Below are 11,054 nucleotides of genomic sequence, written 5' to 3' on the forward strand. Positions count from 1 at the left end.
AAAACATGGGGGACTGTATGTGTGTGTACATATGTATATATATATATTTTTCTGCACTGAGAGTATTTGGAAGTTTGCAAGAAACTGATGATACTGATTGCTTCAGACGAGTGAGTGCATAGGGGACAGAATGAGAGAAAACTTATTTTTGAATATCCTTCTTTTTTAAAGATTCGAATCTTGAAAATGTATTGTCAATTAAAAATTAAAATTATTTTAAAATCTTGCTTGGTTTACAGTCCTTGTGCAGTCTTGATTATCTTCCAGGGCTATGATGCATGCTTCTCCTGTGATTTGTGCTTAGGAGTCATTTCTCTCCTTATGATCCTTTTTGTTAACCAACAAGAGCACTGAGCCAATTATTCGAAAACCAACATGCTACTGGATATCTTAACCTGTCACTTCCAAAACAAGCCAATCTGCCTTTTGCAGTCAAACTGTGATTTGGGGACTTCATCCTACAAATTGGGGTGGTCCATAACTCTGCCAAGACCCTCTCCTTGGGTCTCTTAGAAATGTTTACATGTTCTTCATATCAGTCTTATGGTTCACTTGCCATCTCCACCAGCCATTTTTGTTCTGAAGTTTGATCAGAGAATTTTAGATTATCATCATTTAATTATTGTCTTTTCCCAGTTCTTTTTCAATCTCTATAAAAATTTGCTGTAAGTGTGAATTTAGGCCCCATTTTTAGTTTCTAAAATCTGAAGTATAGTTCAAGTTCGTAGGTTGTGTTTAACAAATATGGGCTGGATGCTTAAACAGAAGTACAAGCAGAGTGGAATTAAACTAATACTGGAAGCAGTTTTTCTTAGGCCTCAAACAAATCTCTATATTAGGGCCTAATTTTTGGCAGATTTTCACAGCTGCAGCCAAACCTAACTCGCATTATGAGGATGTCCAAGTGTCTGCATATTTCCGAGTCCATATTTCCAACCATGTAGCCCCAAATGAAGTCTCCTTTTCCCCCTTTAATATCCAGTTATCTAAGACCCAGCACAGTGCCTTTGCAGGATTGAAGCATAGTTTCAGATTAGACAGAGATGTGTGTCTTTCCTCCAAGTGTTTCTTCATATGGAATTGCAGAATGGAAACAATGCCAAGAGTAATCATGGAGCAGTTCTTCCTTAAGGAGAGAGCTTGGAAATGCTTAGATGTGCCACATCATGAATTTAAGTAGATGTTTGGCTGTATCTTATGAATGGAATGAAAGGATATTATTATCCTTATTAATAATGGTGCAGATATGTCCAAGAACTTACTAATCATATCACTTAACACTTAAATCTATAATATCTGTGTTTTGATTTTAGTGCTATCACAGTTTTTTCCAAGAACCATGGGTGGATGTTTGCCCTTCATGTGTGAGACTTAAAGGTTCACTTACTGATTTCTCCAAAGCAAAAAAAAAAAAAAAAAAAGATGGAAAAAAAATACTGTAAAGGTCAATCGATGCCTTCATCATTAGAAACCAAATACTGCTAGCAAATTTTAAATAGCCAGTCTCCCACAAAAGCAAAACCAAACCAAACAAACAAACACAGGTTCAAAATCAATCAATCTATCAATGGAATTCTTCTGTTTTACCTGTTGCACTTGTTAAGCTTTGGATGACACAGCTCTCCTGCTCTGCAATCTGAAGTGCAGGGGCTGCCTTTCCGCTGCAGCGGTCTTCTCTCACAGGTCACGCTCTTTCCCTCCGTTAAGGTCAGAGTCATGTGCTCCTGGAGATGGAACAGTAGAGGAAGCAGATGTTCCAAAACCATTTCACAAGAAGCCCCCTCTAGGATGAGGTTCACATTTTTTAAAAATATAGAGAACATGGACTACTTGACACTTGCTGTGCAGGACCGTTATGAGCCCCCTTCTCTCCAATGTGGCCAGCCAGGGGACAAAGTCCAGTGATCTCTCTATAAAGATGTATGATTCCCCCATAATAGCACTCATATGCTGACTTGTGTTTGTTCATTATTTGTAGTGACTCTGGACTATGCCTAGTATAGTCTCTACTCCATTGTTGGCACATGCTAAATATTTTGTGAAAAAAATGAATGTTCATGGTACATAAAATACCATGAGGGTTATATAGCACTAACTTTTGGAAATTCTTATCCCATTACCTGGGCTAAAATCAAATATCTAGATATGTTTGTCTAGAGAAAAAGAAAGCAATATAGAGCAAAATGTCAAAGTTCATGGCATAGGTGAAAATTACTAGTTGGAGAGTTGTGAAACATTATATATATATATATATATATCTACACTAATAAAAGAGAAAAATGGTAATTGGCGTACGATGCTACCCTTTTCATTGGCTAATCAGGGCTATATGCAAATTAACTGCCAACTAAGATTGGCAGTTAACTGCCAACAAGATGGCGGTTAATTTGCATAAGTAGACACAATGCAGGGAGGCGAAAGGGAAAGCAGGAAGAAGCCCCCTGCCACTGACAGTGATCGGAAACCCAGGGGGGAGCTAAGAGCTGGGGGGCAGGGCAAAGGTGGCCCTGGGGCCGCCTTTGCCCTGCCCCCCACCCATGATCAGAGAATAAGTGCCTTTTCCGCCCTGGCCAGTGATAGCAGGAAGTAGGGGTGGAGCCAGCGATGGGAGCTGGGCATGGTCGAAGCTGGCAGTCCCAGGAGCTAGGGGTCCCTTGCCTGGGCCTAGAGTGGAGCCCGCGATCATGGGGCCCCTGCAGCTGCAAGTCCCCGCTGCCCGGGCCGGACGCCTAGGCCAGAGGCGTTAGGCCTGGGCAGGGGCGGAGCCTGCAACCGCGGGGAGCTGGGGGTCCCCTGCCCAGGCCTGACACCTCTGCCGGAGGCCTCAGGCCTGGTCAAGGGGCCAATCCGGTGATTGGTGATCGGAGGGTGCTGAGGCATCAGGCCTGGGTTGGGGGCGGAGCCGGGGATTGGGGGGATATGATGGTCCCCTTGCCCAGGCCTGAAGCCTGGGTCAGAGGCGTCAGGCTTGGGCGGGGGGTGGAGCAAGCGATCAGAGGGAGATGGGGGTCCCCTGCCCAGGCATGATTCCTGGGCCAGAGGCCTCAGGCCTGGGCGGGGTTCAGAGCCAGTGATCGGGGGGAGATGGGGGTCCCCTGTCCAAGCCTGAAACCTCTGGCGGAGGCGTCAGGCCTGGGCAAGGGGCCGATCCTGCGATTGGAGGGTGATGGGGGTCAACGCCTGAGGGCTCCCAGTACCAGTATGTGAGAGGGGGCAGGCTGGGCTGAGGGACACTCCCCCCCCCACACACACCCAGTGCACGAATTTCGTGCACCGGGCCCCTAATATATATATATATATATTTCCTCCCCCATGTTCCAAATGTATTTTAGATGGCTTACAGGGCACATAAAATAGAGGATGATAACACATTATTCTAAAATATAAAAAAGGAGAAATAAAATAATAGTGTCAGAATGTTTTAGTAACTTTGAGATATTCCTGAGATGAAACAGGAGTTGATTTGAGCCGTTAAGAAGAGACGTAGGGGATTTGAAGATGGCGGCCAGGAGGACGGCGGTGAGGAGGAGAGTGAGTGAGGGAGGGAGTGAAAGGGCAGTGTGTGGACGTGTGGTGTGCATGTGTTTGAGTGAGGGACAACTAGATCTCACAGGACCTTCAGGGACTGGTGGACCAGGATCGCCTGGCCGGGCACCCTCTACTACTGCTGTAATCTCTCCTGGAGTGTTGGCTCTGCTGCAGAGGCCGCACCATCTTGAAGGGAAGAGCAGCAGTGATTGGGAGCCCAGCCACATCTTCACCCAGGGTGCTCTCAGACACCACCCGGCTTCCTACAGCCACTCTGGCCAGGGACCTGTTGCCTCGACTGCTGACCTACAGACACTGAGACTCCAGTCTCCCCAGTTGAGGGCTCCTGTGAGTTCCAGAGGATGCTCCCCTCCCACGAGGTAGACAAATTAGTTCCCATTATCACGCAGGTGTGCACTGATAGCCCAGCTTTACACAACAGCCCCAGGCTCGGTGACCACTCCAGCAGCCATGAGAGCAGCAACCACCCATGACCACCAGAGGAGCAGCTACCACCCACAACCACATGAGGAACAGCCACCATGGAACCACCTCCTGAGGAGCTGCCAACCCGTGACCATGTGAGGAGCAGCACGAGGCGTAGATACCTCTCGCGACCACACAACCCACCACCAAGCCCACCACTGTAGCCACAGGCCCTGCACTACTCGACACCTAGATCCTTTGGTGAGAGCAAAGATGGGGAAAGAGAATATCAACCCCAAAAGGAAAGAAAAGGAGAAATCACTAGAAAAGGAAATACATGAAAGAGGCATGTAATATGTCAGAAAAATAATTCGGACTAAGGGTCATGCAGTTCATAAACTGGATGGATGAGAAAATCAATAACCTATGTAAAAATCAGGAGGAAATAAAGAGCGATATAGCTATAATAAAAAACAATATGGAAACTTTCACAGTAGACTAGGAGGGCCAGAGGACCAAATTAGCAAATTAGAAGACAGGGAAGCAAAACACACCCTATCTGAACTGCAATTGGAGAAAAAAAATATCAAAAGACAGGAGAGTTTGAGGGAGCTTTGGGACAACATTAAACAAAGCAACATACATATATTAGGGGTTCCAGAAGGACAAGAAGAGGAGCAAGGGTTAGAAAACCTATTTGAAGAAATAATGTCAGAAAACTTCCCCGATTTGGGGAAGAAAAAAGTCACACAAACACTGAGAATCCCAAACAAGATGAACCCAAAAAGACCCACACCAAGACACATCATAATTATAATGGCAAACATTAATGACAAAGAGAAAATCTTAAAAGCTGCAAGAGAGTGACAGAAAGTTACCTACAAGGGATCTCCCATTAGATTATCAAATGATCTCTCAACAGAAACACATCAGGCCAGAAAGGAATGGAAGAAAGTATACAAAGTGATGCAGAGCAAGGGATTGAATCCAAGAATATTCTATCCAGCAAGGTTATCATTCAAAATTAAAGGGGAAATCAGGAGCTTCACAGAAAAAAAAAGGTTAAAGGTTAAGAGAGTTTATCACTACCCAGCCAGCAATGCAAGAAATGCTAAAGGGACTGTTGTAAAAAAAAAGAAGGAAAAAAAAAGGAAAGAAGGAACATAGGCACAAAAAATAAAAATGGATATAAACAAGTACATGTCAATAATGATTTTAAACATAAATGGACTAAATGCTCCAATCAAAAGACATTGAGCGACTGAATGGATAAAAAGCATGGCCCATATGTATGCTATCTACAAGGACCCAACTCAGAACAAGAGACTCACACAGACTGAAAGTGAAGATATAGAAAAATATATTTCAGGCAAATGGAAATGAAAGGATCCTGGGTACCAATAGTTAAAACTGACAAAATAAACCTCAAAGTGAAGGCCATAACAAGAGATAAAGAAGGCCACTTCATAATACTAAAGGGATTGATACAACAAGAGGATATAACTCTGGTAAACATATATGTACCTAATGCGGGAGCACCCAAATACATAAGAAACTTCTGGAAGATATCAAAGGAGAGATCACCAGCAATATGATCATAATAGGGGACTTTAATACCCCACTGACATCACTGGATAAATTCTCTAGACAAAAAATCAGCAAAGAAATAGCTATCCTAAATGACACACTAGATCAGAAGGACTTATTTGAAATCTTCAGAACATTGCATCCCAAAGCCATGGAATATACATTCTTCTCAAGTGCACATGGGACATTTTTAAAGATAGACCACATATTGGGTCACAGACAAAGTCTCTTCAAATTCAAGAAGATTGAAATCATATCAAGCATCTCAGACCACAATGACATAATATTAGAAATCAACTAGAGTAAAAGCAATCAAACACTGGGAGGCTAAATAGCATGCTATTAAACAATGATTGGGTTACCAAAGAGATCAAAGAAAAAATTAAAAACAACCTGAAAATGAATGACAATGAAAACACAACAATCCAAAACCTACTGGGACACAGTGAAAGCAGTCCTGGGAGAGAATTTTATAGCATTACAGGTCTAACTTAAAAAAAGAAAAACTTGTAATAAATTATCTAACTCTACAACTTAAAGAATTGAAAAGAGAGCAAGAATAACAGCCCAGAGTGAGCAGAAGAAAGGAGATAATAAAGATCAGAGCAAAAATAAGTGACATAGAGACCAAAAAAAAAATACAAAAGATCAATGAAACCAAGAGCTGGTTCTTTGAAAGGATAAACAAGACTGATGAACCTCTAGCCAGGCTCACTAAGAAGCAAAGAGAGAGGACCTAAATAAACAAAATTCAGAAATGAAAGAGGCAAAATAACAGTAAACCCCACAGAAATACAAAAGATTGTAAAAAAAATACTATGAACAAGTCTATTCCAACAAACTAAACAACCTAGAGGAAATTGACATATTCCTACAAAAATACAATCTTACAAAACTCAATCAAGAAGAATAAAAACTAGAAACACCAATCAGAAAGGATATATGCACCCCTATGTTCATAGCAGCACAATTCACCATAGCTAAGATTTGGAAACAGCCTAAGTGCCCATCAGCAGATGAGTGGATTAGAAAACTGTGGTGCATATACACAATGGAATACTATGCTGCGGTAAAAAAAAAAGGAACTCTTGCCTTTTGCAACAGCATGGATGGAACTGGAGAGCATTATGCTAAGTGAAATAAGCCAGTCAGAGAAAGATAAATACCACATGATCTCACTCATTTGTGGATTATAGAGAACAACATAGACTGATGAAAAGGGACAGACTCAAAGACTGAGAAACAGCAATCAGGCTATCAATCCCCAGAAGGAAAGTAGGGGAGGGCAGGGGTAAGGGGAAGAGATCAACCGAAGGACTTGTATACATGTATATAAGCCATACCAATGGACATGGACAACAGGGGGGATGGGAGCATGAGTGTGTGTGGGGGGGAGGTTGGGGGTTAATGGGGGGGGATGAGGACACATTTGTAATACCTTAACTAATAATAAAAAAAAAAAATCTCAATTGGCAGATAGCTAAAGAGGAAATTGAAGCAGTCATCAAAAAGCTTTCAGCAAACAAAAACCCGAGGCCAGACATCTTCACAGGAGAATTTTACCAAACATTCAAAGAAGAACAAAAACTTATTCCAAAGAACTCAGACTATTCCAAAAAATTCAAGAGGAAGGCACACTTCCTAGCTCTTTCTATGAATCCAGCATTACCCTAATCACAAAACCAGATAATGACACCACAAAGAAAGAAAATTACAGGCAATATCCCTGATGAAATAGATGCTAAAATCTTCAACAAAATCCTAGCAAATCAGATTCAGCAGTACATTAGAAAGATCACACACCATGACCAAGTGGGATTTATTCCAGGGATGCAAGGATGATAAAATATCCACAAATAAATAAACATGTACAAATTGAGAAACAACAATCACATAATCATATCAATTGATGCAGAAAAAGCATTTGACAAAATCTAACACCCTTTCCTGATAAAAAACCCTCAGCAAATTGGGAATAGAGGGATCATACTTCAACATAATAAAAGCCTTATATTACAAACCTATAGCTAACATCATCCTCAATGGGCAAATACTAAAACCATTTCCTCTAAGGACAGGAACAAGACAGGGATGCCCATTTTCACTAGTCCTGTTTGATATGATATTGTGTTAGTCATAGCGATCAGACAAGAAGAAAAAATAAAAGGCATCCAAATTGGAAAAGAAGAAGTAAAATTGTCATTATTCACAGATGACATTATATTATACATAGAAAAACCTAAAGGCTCCATCAAAATACTACTACACTTAATAAATGAATTTGGCAATGTAGCAGGATACAAAATTAACACCCAGAAATCTATATTTTTTTTATACACGAATAACTAACTAACAGAAAAAGAAACTAAAAAACAATCCCATTTATAATTGCAACACAAAAATTAAGGTACCTAGGAATAAATTTAACCGAGGAGGTAAAGGACCTGTACTCAGGAACTTACAGGATGCTGAAAAAAGAGATAGAGGAAGACATACACAAATGGAAGAATATACCGTGTTCATGGATTGGTAGAATCAACATCATTAAAATGTTCATACTGCCCAAAGCAATCTATAGATTCAATGCAATCTCCATTAAAATACCAACAGTATACTTCAAAGACGTAGAACAAACTCTCCAAAAATTCATCTAGAATAAAAAAAGAGCCCAAATAGCCGCAGCAATCTTGAGAAAGAAGAACAAAGTTGGAGGGATCACAATGCCAAATAACAAGCTATACTACAAAGCCACTGTTCTCAACACTGCCACGTGCTGGCACAAGAATAGACAAATAGACCAATGGAATAGAACTGAGAACCCAGAGATCAAATTAAGCCATTATGCTCAATTAATATTTGAGAAAGGAGGCAAGAGCATAAAATGGAGTCAAGACAGTCTCTTCAATAAATGGTGTTGGGAAATTTGGTCAGACACATGCAAAAAATGAAACTAGACCACCAACTTACACCATATACAAAAATAAACTCAAAATGGATAAAGGACTTAAATGTAAGATGGGAAACCATAAAAATATTAAAGGAATTCAAAGGCAGCAAAATCTCAGACATATGCCAAAGCAATTTCTTCACCGATACCACTCCTAGGGCAATGGAAACTAAAGGGAAAATAAACAAATGGGGCTACATCAAAATAAAGAGCTGCTGCAAAGCAAAAGGAACCATCAAGAAAACCCACTGTGTGGGAGAACATATTTGCCAATGTTATCTGATAAGGGCTTAATCTCCAAAATGTATAGGGAACTCATACAACTTAGCAAAAAGAAGATAAATAACCCAATCAAAAAATGGGCAAAGGGAGGGAGAACCAAGATGGCGGCATAGGTTAACGCCGGAGTTTGCTGCCTTGAACAACTACTTCAAAAGTGAAACTAAAAACCCGAAAGGACATCACCCAGAACCACAGGAACGCTGGCTGAATGGAAGTCCTACAACTAGGAGGAAAGAGAAACGCATACGGACACTCAGAGGAGGCGCAGTGCTGAAGTCAAATTCAGAGGTGCGGAGTGCACAGAGCAGGCTGGCGGTGGAGAGCACGGTTGGCGTTTTCAATCGGGAGGGAGTTGCAGACTCTGAGCTCCAGATACAGGCGAGTCTTTAGGGACCCAGACTCAAACGGGAGAAGCGGGACTGTCTGGCTTCGGTCAGAGCGAGTGCAGCTTTCTCTCCGAGGTTTGCAGCGGGTGCTGGGACTCAGAGAGGCAGAGCCCCTGGGGACAGGACTGAGAGCCGCCATAACTGCTCTCTCCGGCCCACCCTGTTGATCCTGTGCGACCCGCCCCGCCCAAGCCCTGCACAGAGGCATTTGCCAGGTAGCCTCAGGCAAACGCCAGATTAGCACCTCCCTAGAGGACAGAAGTTCTCTCACTGCAGACACAGCTGATTCTCATAGCCACTTGGCCTGGAGGTCAAACCCTCCCTGGTATTAGCTACAACAATCAAGGTTTAACTATAAGACTGCACACAAAGACCACTGGGGGGTGCACCAAGGAACCATAACAAAATGCGGAGACAAAGAAACAGGACAAAATTGTCAAAGGAAGATATAGAGTTCAGAACCACACTTTTAAGGTCTCTCAAGAACTGTTTAGAAGCCGCCTATAAACTTAATGAGATCTACAAGAAAACTAATGAGACCCTCGATGTTATATTGGGGAACCAACTAGAAATTAAGCATACACGGACTGAAATAACGAATATTATACAGACTCCCGACAGCAGACCAGAGGAGCGCAAGAATCAAGTCAATGATTTGAAATGCAAGGAAGCAAAAAACACCCAAACAGAAAAGCAAACTGAAAAAAGAATCCAAAAATGCGAGGATAGTGTAAGGAGCCTCTGGGACAGCTTCAAGCATACCAACATCAGAATTATAGGGGTGCCAGAAGATGAGAGAGAGCAAGATATTGAAAACCTATTTGAAGAAATAATGACAGAAAACTTCCCCCACCTGGTGAAAGAAATGGACTTACAGGTCCAAGAAGCGCGGAGAACCCCAAACAAAAGGAATCCAAAGAGGACCACACCAAGACACATCATAATTAAAATGCCAAGAGCAAAAGATAAAGAGAGAATCTTAATAACAGCAAGAGAAAGAAACTCAGTTACCTACAAGGGAATACCCATACGACTGTCAGCTGATTTCTCAACAGAAACTTTGCAGGCCAGATGGGAGTGGCAAGAAATATTCAAAGTGATGAATACCAAGAACCTACAACCAAGATTACTTTATCCAGCAAAGCTATCATTCAGAATTGAAGGTCAGATAAAGAGCTTCACAGATAAGGAAAAGCTAAAGGAGTTCATCACCACCAAACCAGGATTATATGAAATGCTGAAAGGTATCCTTTAAGAAGAGGAAGAGGAAGAAAAAGGTAAAGATACAAATTATGAACAACAAATATGCATCTATCAACAAGTGAATCTAAGAATCAAGTGAATAAATAATCTGATGAACAGAATGAACTGGTGATTATAATAAAATCAGGGACATAGAAAGGGAATGGACTGACTATTCTTGGGGGGGAAAAGGGTGTGGGAGATGCGGGAAGAGACTGGACAAAAATCGTGCACCTATGGATGAGGACAGTGGGTGGGGAGTGAGGGCGGAGGGTGGGGCGGGAACTGGGAGGAGGGGAGTTATGGGGGGGAAAAAAGAGGAACAAATGTAATAATCTGAACAATAAAGATTTAATTAAAAAAAAAATGGGCAAAGGACCTCAATAGTCACTTTTTGAAAGAAGACATACAGAAGACCAAGAGACATATGAAAACATGCTCAAAGTCACTAATCATCCGAGAGATGCAAATCAAAACAACTATGAGGTATCATCTCACACCTGTCAGAATGGCTATCATCAACAAATCAACGAAGGACAAGTGCTGGTGAGGATGCGGAGAAAAAGGAACCCTCATGCACTGCTGGTGGGAATGCAGACTGGTGCAGCCACTATGGAAGACAGTATGGAGTTTCCTTAAAAAATTGAAAATGGAAC

The sequence above is a fragment of the Myotis myotis genome, unplaced genomic scaffold (assembly GCF_014108235.1).
Source record: "Myotis myotis isolate mMyoMyo1 unplaced genomic scaffold, mMyoMyo1.p scaffold_m19_p_2, whole genome shotgun sequence".
In the NCBI taxonomy this organism is placed as follows: domain Eukaryota; kingdom Metazoa; phylum Chordata; class Mammalia; order Chiroptera; family Vespertilionidae; genus Myotis; species Myotis myotis.